Here is a 21,046-nt window from a genome sequence, read left to right as displayed (position 1 = left end):
AGAGATGCCTCATTTTCTTTAGGAAAAGTGGGAGATTGTTGGAAATTATGCCCTGAAAGCATAAGTAGTAGACATTATTTTAAGAAATAAATAAATATAATTTGTTATGCATATATTCTATGGACTATATTATTCTGTGATAATATTAAGTAAATATCAGAAAAATTTATAAGTTCATATATGTGATCTCAACCACATATTGGTACGGGAGGATTGTATTGGTAGGTATTGTGTTCATGTATTGGTACTTGAATAGTTAAATTAAGTTATGGAATCTTTAGATTAATTACTGCAAGTACAGTCCACTAGTATTATGAATACATGTGATCTAGATCCGGATTACTAATGTAGTAGGATACTTTAGTGGAGGAGCTTTATATGTTAGAGAATATATAGAAATGGACCAGATATGTTTATTAATACTTAGTTAAATACTGTTTTGAAGTATTAATTAAATCTATCAACTGATGATCATATACAAATATATCTTAATCCTGAAGTTACTATGAACTCCTTTTTATGTTATATAAGTTCTTTGATTCACTCGTTAGGGTTTGACAAAATGACCAGGCTAGAAACTTTTGTTTTTTGAACTTATTAATGTGAATGGCTTGGAACATGGTATACATATATGGAATCTATATCTTCACGTAAGAGATGGAATAATGGTTCTCTTAAGGGTTGACTTTTGGGACTGAAAGGTTATTAAGCTCAAATTCATAATTTAGTTAAGAATTAACCTTCACTAGTAAAGTCAATGGTACTTATGGAAACAAGATATAATTAGAAGGGTAATACGGTAATTCTATTCTCGATTAATTATGAACCATTATTAGAGGGTTAATTTGTATGTAATGATTATATCAATGGATGCTTTATTGTTATAAAGTACTCAGTAAATGAAATGTTTATAATTACAAGAGTGCAGTCTCATATTTATAGTGGAGTAATCATGAGATTAATAAATCAAGATTATTTAATTAAAGAGTTTAATTAATAATCACAAATTTATTGGAGCTTGGAATTATGGGTCCATAGGTCCCCACAAGGGTCAAGACAAGAGTTGATATAAAGGGTAAAATGGTAAAAAGATATATTTAAGAAGAAATTTGTTCTTCGGGCCAAATATGCAATTATGTGATAATAATGATTAATTAATTAATTACAAATTAGTTGTAATTATCAAAATTATTTAATAAATAATTATTATATAATTTTTGAAATTATCTAAATAATTAATTATTTATAATTTTTGAAATTATAATAAAATAAATATTTAATTTTTGAAATTAGTATTTCATTAAAATTGGTTTTAATTAATTAGTAGAATTAATTAAATATCTTGAGTTGGAGATAATAATATGATAAGTTCAAATTGGATTTGAATATAAAAGATTGATATTTAATCAAATAATTAATTATATGTGATAATTACTTAAAAAGGTAATAGATTCAAATTTGAATTAATTATCAGGTTGTTGGATTTTATCTGATAGGGTAGTTTGAATAAATAATTAAATAATTGTGAAAAAATCAAATATCTCTAAGTTATAGGGTGCTGCATGACACACACAGACTGTGTGTGGCGTGCAGCTATATAAAAATTAGGGATAGATTTTTCACTTTTATTTATTTAATTAATTAATTAATGAAAAATTCAAAAGTTAGTTTTTGATATTTTCATTAATAAGATAATTAATTAATTAAAATATAAATTATAAATTTGTTCAATATTTATTTTTTAAATTTAAATATTTTCCATATAAGTTAGACTTATCAGAAAATAAATAAGATATTGAATTTATTCGCTCTAAGAAAAAGAACGATGCTTTTCTATCTCTCGTTGAAAAAGATATAGTACCAATCTCAGGCCTATTCGCTTGATCTCATGTGTTGAGTACATCAAGTTGAATAAAAAATATTCCATCTTTTATTCTCTCAATGCCCACACACTTCTTGAGGTGTAGAGAACATTGTGGAAGATCTTGGTGTGAGTACCTGAGAGCAGCTTGGATATGAAGATCATTTATTTTATGAAAAGATAGCAAGGACACTTAATAGGCATCAAGAGGTATGTTCTTTATTCTTTATTTTACGAAAATCTAATTAATGTATGTATATTAATAGATCCACATATTTAAAGGTAGTTTGAATATGTTATAAAAAAATTTGTTGTACACTGGGCCAACCCATCACTATTTCGCTACGTATTAAGAAACTTATTCCTAACACAAAGGGGTTGCTATGTATGCATTGTTTTAAAAGTCTTCAACTCATGGTTATATGTTCTGTTTTAATAATTTGTATTTTACCGACGACATGCGTGTAAGGAAACGATTTATTTTTAAATAACAAGATCTCGAGTTGCATATTTTGTAAAAGATGTTTAATTCATGTTTATTTTAAATGAGTTTTGATAAATGTTTTGTGTAAATTATTTAGTTTATGTCGGGTCGTTACAGATATTGTTATCGTTCCTAATGTGCGGTGTCATGGATTGTAATCATATTGAATTTATGCCTCAGCGATCAATTAGATTTTGCGGCAATATAGTCGAAGATAACGACCAGGGTCAGGACCCTCCACCTACCTCATAGAACTGGCAGCAAATGTTTGCAGAAATGCAAGCCATACTTAAGAGAACTGAAGATGAACTCTGAGAGTTGAGACATAAGGCCCCTCCTCGAGATGCTGAATTATAGTCCCCACAGGCTGTGCCACCAGTACTAGCCCAGCCTGTGATGGAGAATAGGTGGGAGCCTTTGTATGAGAGGTTCAAAAAGCATCACCCTCCCACCTTTGAGGGCGGTCCAGATCCACTGCGGGCAGAGTAGTGGATGAATATGATTTCTTTCATATTGGATTTCATGAGGGTGGAAGGAAATGAGAGGGTGGCTTGTGCCAACTATATGTAAAGAGATGATGCTCGCATCTGGAGAGAAGTTGTGTCTAGAAGGAGGGATGTGACTACTATGGCCTGGGATGAGTTCAGGTTTGTTTTCAATGAGAAATACTAAAGTGTTGCAGTTCGAGTTGCAAAGGTTGATGAATTCACCAATCTAACTAAGAACAAGATGACTGTAACTGAGTATGCTTTGAAGTTTGATCGATTGGTTAAGTTCGCACTAGACTTGGTGCCTACTAATATGGCAAGGAGAGACCGCTTTGTACGGGGGTTGAATATAATGATAGCCCGAGATGTCAAGATAACATTGGATCCAAGGACTACTACCTATGCTTAAGTGGTGGAACAAGCCCATACTGCTGAGGGTATCGATGATCAGATATGGAAGGAAGGCGACGCCAGGCGTGATGCTAAGAGGACGGTGCCTCCCTTCACTGGTTCTGGCCAAGGTAATGGCCCCGATGAGCAGAAGAGAAAGGCCCTTGATTCTTTTGTTCCTCCTGGTCCAAATAGGAGGGCACGGGGTGCCTTTTGAGGCTGTCAGGGTAGGGGAGAGAACTGGAGGAGCTTCCCATAGTGTCCACAGTGCAGGAGATGGCATCTGGGGGAGTGTAGAGTCAGAGCATATTTCATCTGTGGGAGTGTCAGCCACTTGAGGAAAGATTGTCCATAAGCTAGAAAATAAGGACCAAAGAGGAGTGACAACTACACCCCAGCCCGAGTGTTCACCTTGACCCAGACCGAGGCTAAGGCTAGTCCCTCATTCGTGACAGGTCAAATTTCAAGTGTTGGTTCTTTGTTTACTGGATTGATTGACTTAGGGGCTACTTATTTATTTGTATCTACTAGGGTGATAAAAATTTTGTGTATACCTTGTGAAATGTATGCGAGGGGATTTAAGACTTTGTTTCCAACTGGGGAGTTGGTAGTCTCTAGGAGGTGTGTTAGAGCATTACTAGTGGAGATAGACAGTAGGGAGTTGTCTTTGGATCTGATTGAGCTGGTGATGGATGATTTTGATATAATCTTGGGGATGGATTGGTTATCAAAGTATGGGGCGATGATATATTGCAAGCGTAGGATGGTGATGTTTGAGCCTGAAGGAGAGGAACCCTTCGTGTGTGTGGGGACAGTGAGTGGACCACAAGTACCTATGATGTCTACATAGGAGCTGGAGACCTGTTGCAAGAAGGTTGCATAGGATTCCTAGCGAACATAATGGATACCTCTAGGGTTGTTTTAGTTGGATAGGGTGAGACTAGGTTGGTGTGTGAGTTTCCTGATGTATTTCCAGTAGACCTGCCAGGATTTCCACCACACCGAGAGATTGAATTTGTCATACAATTGGTACCAGAAGCAGAACTTGTATCGAGGATTCCTTACAGAATGGCGCCAGCTGAGTTAAAGGAACTGGAGATTCAATTGTAGGAATTAATAAATCCAGGATTCATCAAACCCAGTTTCTCACCGTGGGGTGCTCCAGTGTTGTTCATAAAGAAGAAGGATGGGTCCTTAAGAATGTGCATCGATTACCGAGAGCTGAATAAGTTGACTATTAAGAATAAGTACCCACTGCCTAGGTTCAACGATTTGTTTGATTAGCTACATGGGAAGACGGTGTTCTCTCATAACGACCTTTGGTCTAGCTACCATCAGCTGAGGATTAAGGAGGAGGACATACTAAAGATTATGTTCCGTACGAAGTATGGACACTATGAATTCCTAGTCATGTCTTTTGGATTAACCAATGCCCCAACAGCTTTCATGGACTTGATGAATAGGGTATTTAGGGATTATTTGGATAAGTTTGTAATCGTATTTATCGATGATATACTATTGTACTCCCAATTAGAGATAGGACACGAGCAGCACCTTCGTTTGGTACTACAGCGGCTGAGGGAGCATAAGCTATATGCTAAGTTCAGTAAGTGTGAATTCAGGTTACCCCAGGTAACATTTTTGGGGCATATCATGAGTAAGGAGGGGATTCTGGTGGACCGAACCAAGACAGAGGCAGTGAGAGATTGGCCGAGACCTAGTAGTGTACCAGAGGTTAGGAGCTTCTTGGGATTAGCAGGATACTATCGATGATTTGTTGAGGGATTCTCCATAATAGCCACACCATTGACGGAGCTGATACGTAAGAAGATGAAGTATGTCTGAAGAGATAATTATGAGAACAGTTTCAAGGAGTTGAAGCAGCGACTGATCACTGCTCCGGTATTGAGTCTTCCATCAGATAGGGAAATTTTTGTAGTCTAATGCGATGCTTCGAGGCAGGGTTTAGGTTGTGTATTGATGCAAGCTGGGGAGAGGATAGCCTACGTGTCTAGACAGCTAAAGGAATATGAGCAAAGGTATCCCACTCATAATTTGGAACTAGCAGCAGTGGTATTCACACTAAAGGTATGGAGGCACTACCTGTATGGAGAGAAGTACAAAATATACACTGACCATAAAAGTTTGAAGTATTTCTTCACTCAAAAGGATTTGAATATGCGCCAAAGACGTTGACTGGAACTGGTGAAGGACTATGATTGTAAGATTTTATACCATCCAGGAAAGGCCAATGTGGTGGCCGACGCATTGAGTCAGAAGGGCCCAGGGCAGTTGTTCAGTTTGAGACAGATATCAGAAAAGCTAGCTGAAGAAATGACAAGAGCAAGAATTGAATTGGTAGTTGGTCAGCTAGCCAACATTACTCTTCATTCCACACTCCTTGAGAGAATCAGTGAAGCACAGAAGGAGGATCCCCACTTAACGAAACACAGGGAGAATGTCTTTGCTGGATTGGCTAGACACTTCTCTATTTCAGAGTGAGATTTGTTGAGATATAAAAATTTGATTTCCATTCCGATGGATTCTGGTATCAGGCGAGAGATTTTGGATGAGTCTCACACCACTCCTTATTCTTTACATCTGGGTACGGCAAAGATGTACCAAGATCTAAAGACTCTGTATTGGTGGCAAGGAATGAAGAAGGAAGTGGTGGATTATGTGGCCAAGTGCTTAACCTGTCAGTAGGTGAAGGCTGAACACCAAAGGCCAGCAGGGTTGCTGCAGCCTTTAGAGATTCTACAGTTGAAGTGGGAAGATATTACCATGGACTTTTTGGTTGGACTGCCGAGGATAGTAGGGCAACACAATTCTATGTGGGTGATTGTAGATAGGTACACCAAATCAACCCACTTTTTGCCTGTTAGAACAACTTATACGGTGGAGTAGTATGCTGAGTTGTATGTAAAGGAGATTGTGTGTCTCCATGGGGCCCCAAGATCGATAGTGTCCGACAAGGACCCCACCTTTACCTCCAAGTTTCGGGAGAGCCTACAGAAGGCTATGGGCACGCAGTTGAGGTTTAGTACAGCTTATCATCCTCAGACAGATGGATAGTCTGAGAGGACAATTCAAATACTAAAGGATATGTTGCAGGTCTGTGTGCTGGATGTAGGGGTATCTTGGAGTAAGTATCTCCCTTTGATTGAGTTTTCTTATAATAAAAGTTATCAGGCAACTATCGGAGTGGCTTTGTATGAAATGTTGTATAGGAGGAAATTCAAATCACCCATTCATTGGGATTAGATGGGTGAGAGGAAGTACTTAGGTCCTTAGGCTATTCAGAGGACTAACGAGGCAATTGAGAAGATTAGAGCTCGGATGCTCGCCTCCTAGAGTAGACAGAAGAGTTACTCAGACCTGAGACGTAGAAGTGTAGAGTTTCAAGTTGGTGATCATGTGTTTCTCAGAGTTTCTCCTTTGAGAAGAGTGAAACAATTTGGAGTCAAAGGAAAATTAAGTCCTAGGTTAGTTGGCCCCTTTGAGATTCTGGAACTGGTTGGAGATGTGGCTTATAGATTAGTTGTGCCTTCAACCTTATCAGGGGTTCACAATGTATATCATGTGTCTATGCTCCAGAAGTACGTATCAGATCCTACACATGTGTTGAGTTATGAGAACCTGGAATTGGATCAAGATTTGTCTTATGAGGAGAAACCGATTCAGATCCTAAACAGAAAGGACAAATTCTTGCGGAATAAGACCATAGCCGTAGTGAAATTGATATGGAGAAACAACAAAGTAGAGGAAGCAACTTGGGAGCTTGAGTTTGATATACGTGATCAGCATCCCAAACTATTTAGGTAAAAATTTCAAGGACGAAATTTCTATAAGGAGGGGATAGTTGTGACACCCAAAATTACTAATAAAGCTTAGTGCCTTGATTAGCGTGCTGGGAGGGAAATAATTAATTTAATTGTATTTCTAAGTGATTAATTGTGATATATGTGTATCAATACTTAATTACTTGATTTATGTTATAATGTGAATATATATATATATATGCATGTTTAGGTGAATTAAATATGCATGTAGGCCCGTTCTTGTTAATAAGGGCACGTTTGCAATTTTGGCCCGTTGAGGGCATAAATGTAATTATGTGTGCGTTATGCTTGAAACCATAGTATTGTGGAGATATACTTGAGATGTGTGGTCCGTGGCGGTCCTAGAGAGCGAATTAGTTGAATAGTCACAACGGGGTCAAATACCTAGCTCAGGGTGAGCCTAAGGGTATTTTGGGGGATGTAGTGTGTATTCAGGGTTGATTGGGTAACGAGTATTTATTTAGCGGTTATTTGGGTATGTCGGGATTAATTGGTAATTTATAGGAATACTCGAGGAATTAGCGGGAATGAGGCAAATGACGGGTTTGCCCTTGGAGGCGTTAAAGGGCTAAGGATAATCCTAAGGGCATTTTGGTCATTCTCAAAGCCAAATGATAGACTTGGTTGGACTTAATCTCAGCATAACACTTAAGAAAGAAGAGGAATACTCTCACTTTCTCTCTCTCTCTCTCTACTCGGCTCACTCCCTCTCCGTTGGTGTGCTTGGAGGCTTCGGGAAACTCTTGGGGAATTGAGTCAGGAATTGAGGAACTTGAAGCTTGAAGTATTTGGGATTTAGCTTAGGGTCAAATTCTTATTTGAGGTAATGATTTTTGTTGATTTTCTACTGTAATTTAGGGGTTTTCTTGAGACTTAAACCTTGGGCTGACTTTGGATTTTGATGAGTTGATGGTGTAGTTTTTGGGGTAGTTGTACTGATTATGTTGTCTTGATATGGATTCTAGATGCAATTCTGGGTTTGGGTGTTGGTTAGGATGAATTTTAGTGAAATTGGCTCAAGAAAATGCAAGGGAATTCTGGGTTTTGGAGCTCGAGTCGCGACCATGTTCTTCAGGCACTGCGGCCCATGTACGTGGAAGGGGTCTGGCGATTCTCTGAAATTGCCCAGGCGTCGCGACGCAGGTTGGGGTGCGCCATGGCCCACGTCCCCAGGAGGGAGAGCCAAAGGCTCTCTGACTTGTAGCGCGTCGCAACCCTAGGGGCTGGGCCACTTCTCTTATTAAGGGACATGGCCAAAACATATTTTTAAGCTCAGAAACTGAATCTTTAGGGCTCGAGAGGAATTCTACTACCCGGTTTAGTAAAATTCGAGGTTTTGAAGGCTAAAATAATATTCCAAAGTTTTTCATTCTTTCAGGGTTTGATGGATTTTTATTATTATTATTATGTTGTGACTAGGTTTTACCGCTAACGCTCGAGTTTAGGGATCATGCTCGGAATCGCACTATACAGTCAGCTTGGGACTTTAGTAAGAAAATTGTGTGTGCCCCTAGAGCAGATCATGGCCCGATTGTCTGTGTTTAGTATTATGTATAAATGTTTATAATTGTTATGCAATGTTTATGTGTTTATGACTAATTGGCGAAGGCCGGGTTTGGCAAGGGTCGGGATCAGCAAGGGTCGAGATCGGCAAAGGTTGAAATCGGAAAGGGTCGGAAATGGAAATAATCATGTTGAATGCAGGCTGCCATGGCATGGCCATCTAAGGTGTTGTACTCACCCACTCGGTTAAGACCGTGAACCTGGTGCCTGGTAACACACCTGGATCATCTTAGGCCATTGTCGTGAATTTTTCTGTTATATATGTTTAAGTTATGTGTTTACTGAGATAAACTATTATATGCTATGTTTGTGGAGTTTTCTTGTTGGGCCTTGGCTCACGGGTGTTCTATGGTGTAGGTAAGGGAAAGGGAAAGATCGACCAAGCATGAGTTGGAGGGCATGGAGTGGTGCGTAGATGGTTGGCCTACCTGTCCGCCACACTAAGGTTAGTTTTGAGGAACGTACTATAAACGTTTGATTTTGTCGCCTAGGTCGACTGTTCACTAGCTTTTGAGTTGTAAATATGTTTTAAAACAATATTTTGGGATCCCAATGTAACACTTTTATGATTTAAATGAATGTCCACCCTTTTATATTGAACTCTTATATAAACGAGTCTTTACTTTAAATTATCACATTTTTTGGTCTAATACCTCTATTAGCGAGTTAATTGCACGCTTTAAAAATCACATGGTAACGACTCTAGGGTAGTAGGGCATTACAGGGCAAGTGGATGCCAAGTTGCCAGTACCAGAGACAAGTATTCCCAGTAGTCTATCGGAGAGCTTTAACTTCATCCCTTCCACTCGACGACTTCCCCAACCAAAGGAGTCAAAGCTGAAAAGAACTCAGAGACAGCAAAGTAACAAAGTAAGAGTGAGCAGATCGCCCCTCACTTATTCAAGTTAGCCTCATGCAAGCTTCAAGCCTGACTTGGGAGAAAATGTTATTCCCAAAATTCGGCATTGCCACGTGGTAGCCTGCGAAGCGATGACATGTCAATACAAAGTGGAAAGAGTCAACAGTCACCACCATTCACTAAGAAGAGTGACCCTCGTCACTCTCTCAGTACTTAGACAGAAGCGGCCCTTGCTAGCACCAGTCTATTTCTCCCATTGCGCGAAGTGAAATGAATCCTAAGTAACTAGGCTAACGCCAATTGGAAGAACGGAAGGGCCTTGGCTAATCGCCCTAGCCAGTCATGCTAGCTAATCACCCGAGCCAATTAAGTGCACGCCATAGGTCTCAGCTAGTCACCAGATGTCCTAGCTGGTCGCTGGAGGCCCTAACTGATTGCCAGAGAACTGCATTGCTCACTGGTGGCCCTCGCCATCCAAGCCTTCTTCCACACCAGAGTGCACCTTCAACCTCTACATGAACAGGACACGTCGGATTACCATATATGGTGAGACATAAAGTTGCCTTAATCCGAGTGTACCAAAAATTAGCTTGATCGGGAAACAAGTTGACACCATCATCTCTTCCCATCTCCGCATCTATAAATAGTGCAAATCAAAATGTAACAAGTGTCGAAAAACAAGTCAGTAATTGTTCATTTTCAGAGGGAGCTTCTACTCTCAATTACTGTAATTGCCCCAAGAACAAGATCTAACTCATTGTACTTGTTCTTAAGAATTTAAAGTTCATCACACATATAACTTACTAAAGTGGATGTAGATCATCTTTTTTTTTTGGGTGAACCACTATAACTCTTTGTCTCTTTCATTTATTACTGCATTTATTTCTCTTTCTTTGGCTCACTATTCACAACAGAGATTTTACTTTGGATTTTACACACAAAACAACTCTTCATTTATTGTTTTGTGCAAGTTGACAAAAAAACCAGTCAACAATTTAAATGTCACATGTTATTTATTTTATTTATAAGCAATATCACATGATTATTTTCTAAAAGTGCCAACTCCCCAATTATGAACTTCTTTGGTTGTATGATGACTCTCTATTAGACAAGGCTACCATATATCATCAAGTTCACGAGTTCTTAAAATATCTTTCATTGACTTATTCATATGTGTTATTTGTTATCAATAAACTATCCCAATTCATGCATTGTGATTTTGCATTTCATTAGTTGCCATTAAATGACTACTCCTCTATATTCTAGTTGGGAATCTTAATCAACACTTAATGCTTAGAAAGAACTTCCTCAAACTTGTTCATTCATTTGCAGATTTCAAATAGACTGGGAATCCTTATTATCAAACCTCCACCTATGCATGTATAGTCTTCTTTCGCGCCAATCTCATTTCTTAAAGTTCCAAAAATCAAAAGACTATTCCTCATTCTTTCATTAAGGCAAAGTATCATATTGCATCTAATATTGCTAAAGTCAACTAGATAATGATTCTTCTTCAAGAGGTACATGTCTCTTTGTCCCCAACTCTAACCATCTTGTGTCATGATGCGAGTGTAGAGAATATAAATTTTGTAAATGATGATACACGTTTGTGTAATATCAAGTGACACAATTTAATAATTATTTATTTAGTTATTTTTTTAATTTTAATTACTTGTCATGTAATTCTTATTTTAATTTATTTATTTTATGTTTACCAATGTTAATTTTGTTTGTTAGTTAATTGTTGTTTGTTTCCTTTTATATATGATTTGTGTGTGTTGTGTGTTGTCTTGGGCGTGTGAGAAAGGAAGAGAAGAAAGTAAGAACAATTTTGGTAACAATGGATGGAAGGGAAAAAAATCAAATGTGACATTTACGGTGACTATAGTTTTGTGATTTCCACATGTTAATTTCGAAAATCGGGAAAATTAATTGGAGGGGATTTTATTCTCTTTAATTTTCATTTAGAATTTAATGCCATGAAGATGATGAGCCTATTTTGGAAGCTTAATCTTGGCATTTTTGTAATTGAAAGGGAAGAGGGAATCAAGTGTGATTATTATGAAAACTAGGGTAACATTATTATGACTGATTTGATTTAGGATTGATGGTCGTATAAGTGTGATTCAGTGATCAGGATATTGTGTGATTAGACAATTAAGAAATGTGCAATGCTTGAAAATATGACTAGGTTCAAGGGTTGATGACAAGACTTTAAAAGAATCATGGTATTGATTGAAGATCCTATGAATTAATGGGAATCAATCATCATTATGGTGCTAGGTGGTACACACCTATAAATAGAGGTGGTTGCCTCTAATTTTTCTTCACACATAAAAAGAAAAAGGGAGGAAAGCTAGAGAGTGGCGTGAGCTAAGAGAAAAAGGAAAGCTATAGGGTACCATGAGCAATAGAGAAGGAAGGCAAGAGTGAGGCTTGAGATTTTGGAAGAAAGAGTAGATAAGTAATCGAGATTTGGTGGTAAGCTTTCATGGCTAGTCTCTTTATGAATTTCTTCTTATTTATGGTTACCTAAGCTCTATTCTCTTAGTAGTGTAGAGGTATTTAAATGATACAACAAGAGGGTGTGATTGAGGGTTCGGCTATTACCAATCCAAAGAGATATTAATTGTTTTTCTTTAAGGTTATTATGGTGCTATTATGCTAGGGTTCTTTTTATGATTTTGGTGGAATAGTAATTTTGGGATTTCGTGTTGAGCTTAGAATTTAGTGGGTTATGTTTTATGGTTTTTCTTTTAAACAAATGTTATTATAGTGATAGGCTTGTGACTTGAGGCAGTGTTATTATCCTTCTCAAAGACTCTCTCTCTCACACACACATACCAGGTAAGGAAGTAGACATGTTTGTGCTATATGATCTGTTATGAGTTTGCATGTGGTATGTTGAGTTTTAGAAATATATTATTGGAAAGATGAAAAGTTTGGCATCAATTGTCGTAGTATGAGCGAGGTGGTCTCCAAGGACCCCAAGTGCTTTCTCCCAGTCATCTTTTCCATTTACATGTAGTTTCGCACATAAGTATTTATATGTTTATGCTTGTGGTTTGTGATCTGCTATTCTATTGGTTTACTTTCCTTACTGAGACCTTACATTTTCCCCTACGGGTAATAATTGAAAGCATGATATGTCATATATAGCGGGTTGAGATCCTTTCCGAAGGACATATGTACTCTGTGAGGGGTTTTATGGATGGAAGCGATCAAGAACGCCATAAGACATGTTTTATGGATGGAGCACTTTTTATGCATGAAATTATGTTTCTTTTATTTTCTTAAACAGACATCCGGATGTTATAGCATATTTTTAATAAAGTTAAGAATGAATGTTCCATTTTTCAGTTTAAAGTTAAGTTTTTGTTTTAAAATTTATGTTACAATGAGGGAGGTCAAATTAGGGTGTCATAGTTTGTCATTAATCAATTTAAATACTTGGAGATTACGAAGAGATGGAAGATCATAATAATAAACTAATAAGGAAACAAGTCAAACTAATAAGAAATCACATGATTTTTTTAAAGGTAAAGGAAATATTCATTAATAGGTCAATCAAACATAGTCCATTATAAGAAGATAATACTTAAATAAAAAAAAATTAACCAACAAAGGCTTATGAAGCCGTTTAAAATAATAAATCAAAAGAAAACCCTACAGAAACTTCAACTAAAGGTCTAACAAGGCACAAGAAATCTAGCTTCCAATGAGTGCGAGGTAAACTAAGTTTTCTTTCCAATTTGATAAAAGACATATCAACCCCACCAATGACTACTAGCCAATAATCTTCCAAAGGATAGCAGTGAATAACAATTCCATTATTAAAACTAGAAATAAAGAAAACATAACAACGACCAACCAAGATCATGAGCCCCAACACGAGAGATCGGAATACCATAAAACAAGGGGCGAATAGAGATCGAGAAAGCCCCTAGATTTAAAAGCCAAAGAGACAAAGATCATAACCCCCACAAAAGAGGTTTGAGCAAATCGAAGAACCACCAACCACCCAATAAGAATCACATCCATCCTCCCAGTCATCTAAATGAACTAAGCATCAAACTAGAGGATCATTAACAAAACTAACAAATTGATAACAAAAAACAGAGGAGACTTTTAATAACATTTCTGATTTCCTCTGTCTCATAGTTATCTTTATCATGCGCATGCAAGATGAATGACCAAAGGAAGAGTCTAATCATGTTCTTGAAAGAAAAAAATCATTCATTGGCCAACTGACAACGACGATAACAAATGAGGATACAACAATAAAGGAGTTGGAAGAGACAAATGGATGTGGGTAATACAAGTGAAATAGACGATGTAGATCAGTAAGAAGACAACACAAGTGTTGCATGGCTTGGCCAGCATCTTCTTTTTTTTTTTTTGTCTAATTTCTATTTTTTTTTCTTTTTGGTAAGAAATTGTAGAGAAAAGAGAAAGAAAGAAGGAACGAGTTTAGGCTAATTTAGATGATACATAATTTTCTTTTTGCTTTATTTTTTTTCAATTGTTGAGAAAAGAAAAAGAAAGTGTTTTGGGTAGCTGAGATGAGAGAAATAGTGTTTTTTTTAAGAAGAAGAAGAGAGAATGTGTGTTTCAGATGGTTGAGAAGGGAGAAAGAGAGTAGCTTTATGGCTAACAAGAATATTAAATGTAGTGATTATTGTTGGACAAGTGTGAGAGAAAGTCGTTTACGGAGGAGTGTGTTTCGTCATTAGAAAATTGTGTTAAAAGTGTTGGAAGAATCCGTTAGTTCTGAGAAGACTCTTTCGTTAGACGGATATGTGAAGTATTTAAGAATAATACGGTTGGATAGTATTGGGAAAATCCCAATGTTCCGAGACTTTGAGAATGTGAATGTGAGGAATTATGAAGAGAGAGAATGTGAAACTATAAATGTTAGGCGTTGATACCATGGAGAATATAAATTTAATAAATGATGACACAAATTTCTCATTGATCAATTTATATATTTATATGTAGAAGAGGATAAATCCTAATTTTAAAAATAATAAGAAAACAATTCAAACTAGTAACCACCAACAGATATTTACTAATAACTTAAAAAAATAATTATACAAAAGTATTGATTTTATAAGATTTTATTTTATATATGATCGCCTCCTTCCTCCTAAGTCCAACCTTGAGTTTCTGAAAAAGCTAAGAGTAACCCAATGTTATTTTAAATGTTCGAAATTGGCCCCCTCCACCTATTTCTAAAAGGAAATTTCAGGTTATATGCATGATAATTTAGTGAAATTTTTTAATGCGCTAACATAAGTACTATTCCAAGTATATGACAATTTCAAATTTTCAGACAAAAATATCTCTAATATTCAAACACCCATTTTCTCTCTCAATCCGCTCTTTCTCTCTCTAACATCTCTCATTCTCTCACTCTCTCTCACTCTAATATTATAGATCTAAAAAAATACCAAAATTTAAAAAAAAATCATCTGAAACAGACATTTGAGTGAAAAATATGAACCTCCAAAATTTTCGTCAAATTTCAGTGCAAAGCATCAAAATTGCATGGAAAAAGCATCGTTTTGGCCAAAAATCAAGTTTTAATGATTGCATCGCAATAGCATCAAAACACTATTAAATATCAAAGACTCGTGGACTATGACTCTTTTATAGTCTAAACCACTTAAAATCCTTGTGTTCTTGTCTATTATTTTCTTTAAAGTCTCAGATTAAGTTGATAACGAAAAAAACAGTTAACATTTTGGTACTTTCATTGAGAGCTTGAAGAACATAGCCATGGTGACCACTCGGAGAAACGCACCAGACGATGCAGCTCCTCCAACCGGAGTTGAAGGAGGAGAAACCAGTTGTTGACACCCGCAAGACCTCCCTGGGATGGTGGTAGACTATGATAAAAACGATGAGTACGATGGCGTAGACGACGAGTATTATAAGGAGGAATATCCTCAGCCCATGGACGCGGAGGAAACACTAGAAGTGGTGATGCTTCGTGATCAAGTGGCCACTCAGCTGCAGAAACTCGACACCCAGGAGGGTAATATCGCTGCCCTACAAGAGATGGTTAATGTCATGAGAGTTACTCTGGTGGCAAAAGGGCTGCGAGTGGACCCCTATTGCGAAGTACTAACTAGGTAGCCAGCTAGTGTGCCACTTGTGCACCCAGTTGGAGTGCCATCTAACGACCCAGCCGGTGTGCCTCTCGAGCACCTGACTGATGTGGTGCGAGATCTACCAGCTGGCGTTCCCCCCGTGCACCCAGCTGGAGTTGGAGCCCCACCTATGCCACAAGATCGTGGCAAGGGTAAGGTCGAGTACAACCCTACTCCCAAGCAAAAGAAGGCTCGTCAGAACCCCGAAGACAACCAGGCCCCGAGGCCAGCTAGTAAGGGTAAAGGCCTAGCTGCCCGAGGACAACGCCAGACCATCAGCACCCATGGCATTCCACCTAGGCGCGCCAATACGGATCACGCAAGGCCTAGAGATGGTGCCCCCCAGCACCTTGCCATCACCACAGGAACACTGGCCAAGGAGCCAATATGAGCAACATGTCCATTAACCAAGAGTGCGACATCAGTATCTCGGTTAACAATGAAAAAATTGAGTCCGACGGGAAAATGGAAGTAGCATACCCCGAGGATAGTGGTGCATTCTAAGGCGAAACTGACCTACGAGACGGCCTAAATGTTTGTGGGTACAACAAGGCTTTCGACTGGGAACCCGAGAGGAAGGACCAGTCAGACCTCCGGGATATTCTCAACGCCCAAAAGAGGGATAACCTGGCATAAAGGGCCAACCAAGATCATGACCCCCTCCATGCGGAGTTAGAGAGGATAATGCTCAGAATGGCCCGACAGCAGGGCCGTGACTCTGACTCGGAAGACGAGGATGCAGAGCCATGTACTCCTCACATTGTAGAAGCCCCATTACCGCAAGGCTATAAAATGCCTACCATCACGTCCTATGATGGAAGCACAGATCCCACAGAATACCTTTCGAAGTTCAGTAGGTCGATGTCGGTGCATCGTGTCTCCAAAGACGCCAACTGTCATGTCTGTTGGGGTTTTATGCCCTAATTAAAACTCAATTTCTTTGTAATCTCATTTTATTATCTATAAAAGAATAGAAATCATTTTTGACTTGGTCAATCACTTTGCTCACATGTTTTATTTTCATGTTTATTTGTTTAATATGAACTTTCATTAAATCCCGAGCATATAGCTAATCATATTTATAGTGATGTAATCACAATGGAATATAAATATGATTATATGTTAAAAAATAAGTTACTCCTAAGATTAGTCAATGCACATGATTTACAATGACTTTCCAATCTACGATATGATCTACTTACACGTTGTAATGATATGTTCTTTCCAGAATTAGCAAAGTAGATAAGATCAGATGTATTTGTTACATCGGATAGGACTGATATTGATAGTAGATAAGATAAGTAAACATACCGTTATTATCTATTCTAGTCATATCATATAGTTTACCGTAGGAAAATTCAATCTTAATTCTGAGTGGTTAGTATTCTAACTGATTATATTATTTAAGTTCTTTGACTTGTTCGTTAACAGCTAACCCTAAAGACTAGCCCATACTTACATCTTGGGAACTTGGTAATATAATTGAGTGGGAGTGTTAATCGTAGATATGAACATCTATAACTTCTGATAAAGAATTAAAACAATTGTTTCCTTTTTGTTTGGTTCGAGGTGCTAAATGATAGAGATCTTATTTCAGTAATTAATATTAGTTTACTAAAATATCATTTACAAAGAATTAAGTGTTTTAAGGATAAAACACAATGAGGGGTAAAACAGTATTTTAGTCTCATCTCATTGTAGACCATCTATAGATGATTGAGTGATAATTATGGTTGTAACAATAGGTAACTAATAACATATATATATATATATATATATTGCTCATACATCGTTCTATGAATTCGAGAGTGCAATTCCGAGTCTTTAGTGGAGTCACGAGGAATTAATAAGTTAGTAAATTTATTTGTTAAATTTATGATAACTTATTGGAGCTTGATTTCATAGGCCCATGGTCCCCACAGTACCTTGAATAAAATCATCTAGATAGTCTCAATTAATTAATTTAATCATAAATTAGAATTATCCAAGTTGACTAATTCAATTTTGGATAATTTCACAGAGTTGTGCAATTTAGAGAAGAAAATATATTTTAGGGCATTTTTATTAATTAAAACAAAGCTGGTGTCTAAATTAATAAATAAGTTTAAATTAAGGTTCAAATTATAAATAATTTATTTGATAATGGATTTAAATAATTATTTAATTAATTAGCCAATAGAAATTAATACAAGCATTGAATTTAAGTCTAACGGGCTTATAATTAAATGAGAAATTTCAAGAGCCTATAGCCCATGAGAATTTCGACCTATGGGCTATAAGTTCCTATTATTTTATTGATTTTTAATTAAACCAGTGACCTAATTGAGCCGTTAAAAGGAATGATAAGTGAAAGTTGAAAATAGATGATTAGAAGATCTAGGTTTGATGCTTTAGGGTTTTAGAGTCTCTCTACAACAAAAGTCATTTTCTAAGCCTCTATATTCTCTTCTCTTCTTCTCTCTGTATCTGTCTCATGTGTTGAAAATTTCTCACTCTAGTCTAGAAGATTCTAAGGATACTGTGGAAGACTATAAAGAAATTTGAAGACTGGTTTAGTTTCTTGGTGATACCCTGGGACATAAAGGATACAAGGGTTAGAGAAACTTAAGGATTGACTTATTCCTTATGCTGCATATAATGTAAGTGTTCTTATCATTATCTCTATTTAAATTCAATTATAGAAACATGTTCTAGGTTTTCTTATATTATTTTATTTAATATATGATTTACATGAAAATAAATAAGATCCAATATAAGTATTCCCAACAATGTGTTCCCAATAAACTTGATGAGACCAACAAATGAATGATTCAAGAAGCACAGGTCAGGATCCATTCATTCGTGGCATCATTTGTCATCTTCATTCCGAAGACAATTCATAGTTGCTCGGAAGGTGAGCTTTGACGTCAACACTTTGGCCAACACTTTTGCAGCAGTTGCGTTGCAGGCGCAACTGCCTGGGCATTAGGGACAATATAAGTGCAAGTCTTCCACCACTGTGGAGGGGGTTCATATTTTTAGCCTGTAGACCAGCACCAGAAATATACCGACCAGCCTGTTAGGACCACTCAGCAGTGATTTCTTCCATTCTGCATTGCTTTTACACTTAGAATTGTACTTGTTTTCACTGGTCATCTTATGTAAATCTTAATGATCAATACAAATCTAAGAGGAAGTATGTCATTACCGTTTCTTGGTGCCAAACCTCTATAATTTCTAGTGTCTTTTATCATTCATTGCTCATTGTTATTAGGTTCTTGGCTTATTTATGGTTTGTTGATTGTCTGAATGAAAGCTCTCTAATTAATTATTTTAACTCAGCGTTAGTTGACCAAAAAACCAGTCAACATTTTGGTGCTTTCATTGAGAGCCCAAGACAATCACATTAGCTTTTTGTTATCGCAAGGATGGTGGTCTCAACCTGAAGGTCAAGCCAAGAGTAAACTCAACATAATGTTGACGAACTGGCCCACCAGTAACTCTGCTATAGTTCTGGTCATATCCTTCAAATAACATGATGCATAAGCAATCACTTTTTCCTATCATTGAGGTGTCATAACAACCAACAACTGATTCTGATCTATAAGAAGACTCTGAACTTTTTCCCAAAGCACATGTAATATCCTACCTGTCCAAGGAAACTCCTAACCTCTAAGGCGTTCCTTGACCTCGGCAAATCTCCAACTGAGAGTATACCACAATACCATCAATCAAGATGATCACAAATCCAATTCAGATAATCTTTTAATATTATGTTCATCTAATCCATCAAAACAACTCAGCATTAATCAAACCCTCAAATCATAACTCAGCACTCTTAGTGCCTTTGTCTGATATAAAACTAGTCTTCTGCATATCCTTTTCCCTGACCTTCAGCTGGTACTAACCAGATCAAAGATCCACCTTGGAGAATACCATCTTGCTCAATAACTGAGTCCTTTAGTTCTTACAACTCTGTTAAAGTCGTTCAATACAGTGCCCTAAACTTGGTTCCATCCCTGTCACCAATCCAATTACCATTCTATCTCTTTGTGTAAATGTAATCCTGACAAATCCCTTGGAAACATATCCAAAAACTTACAGACTAATCCAGTCTGTCTTGATCCCACTGGCACAACCTAGGTGGTATCCACCACACTAGCTAAGAGTTCTATGCATCCTCCTGCACAAGGTCTCTAGCTCTAATTACCGTTGTCAAAAGCATAAAAGGTCCATGCACAGTGCCAACTACCACAAGAGTTTCCCACTCTCAAGCTCAAGAGTCACTATTATTTCCTTGTAGTCTATCACTGCCTCATGCTTGGTTAACCAATCTATATCCAAGATCATACTGAAGTCAGTCATAACCAACTCTATCAAAACAACTGATGAGTCATTTCCACAATAATCTAACTTATCACAACATAACCATTTAATCTGCATATCAAGTCTGCCTTTCTAGATGCAACAAGCAAAGAACAACATGGCTCCAAAACCAGTCAGCACTGCCACCACTAAGGAACTAGCCTCAGTCTCAGTCTCAGTCTCAGTCTCCAACTCTGACTACATCGGAACAAACACTCGAGTTGGAGTCAAGCTGTCCACCCCCTTTTGTTTATCCTTCCTTTGCCTTGGGCAATCCTTCTTGAAATTCCCAACCATTCCACAAAAGAAACATGCCCTTTCTCAGAATTCTCCCAGATGACGCCTCTTACACCGAGTGCATTCTGGGTAGACTTTCTAATCCTTGTCCTTGCTCGTAGCAATAAATGGAGGTGTCACTACTTTAGTACTATGCTCTCCAGCACCCACCTTTATAATCTCATTTCATGTGCTCTCAACAGCAAGAGCCTTCCCTACCATCTGAGCATAGGTAGAAATTCCATGCACTGGGGCGACTCTAATGCCCTAAGCTATACTGGGATTCAATCCCTGGATAAATCTTTCCTTCCGAGCTACATCCGTGGGTACCATATCAAAAGAAAACTTGGACAACCCATCGAATTTGTTAACATACTCGGTGTTATACCCAGATTTCGAGCCATAGCAAATATGACCTCGAAAGCTGAGTTCGCATTAAATGGTCTCGTGAGGGTTAGGGTATGCTCTACGATTGTAAATCGGAGCCTGCAAAGTATGATACAGACCTCGAATGTGGTGACCTCGAAATGATCTCGATCTCGAAGGATAGCTCTGAGAGCCCCTCATCTTCAGGAACAACTTCGGAGCAGGGATCTCGAGCTCGATATGCTATCTCGAAAGCAATGTTAGCTCGGGAGATGTCAGTGGCTCGCACAATGACGTGAAACCTTAGATGCAGAAGCCTTGGAGATACGCTATGATCACCTTGAATATCTACAAGTATTGTAGATATGGGATGTAATCCTCATTTATTGATGTAAATCCCCAAGAATCATGGGATATTATT

Source organism: Humulus lupulus, chromosome 2, assembly GCF_963169125.1.
Source record: "Humulus lupulus chromosome 2, drHumLupu1.1, whole genome shotgun sequence".
Classification (NCBI taxonomy): Eukaryota; Viridiplantae; Streptophyta; class Magnoliopsida; order Rosales; family Cannabaceae; genus Humulus; species Humulus lupulus.
This window is presented reverse-complemented; position numbering follows the sequence as displayed.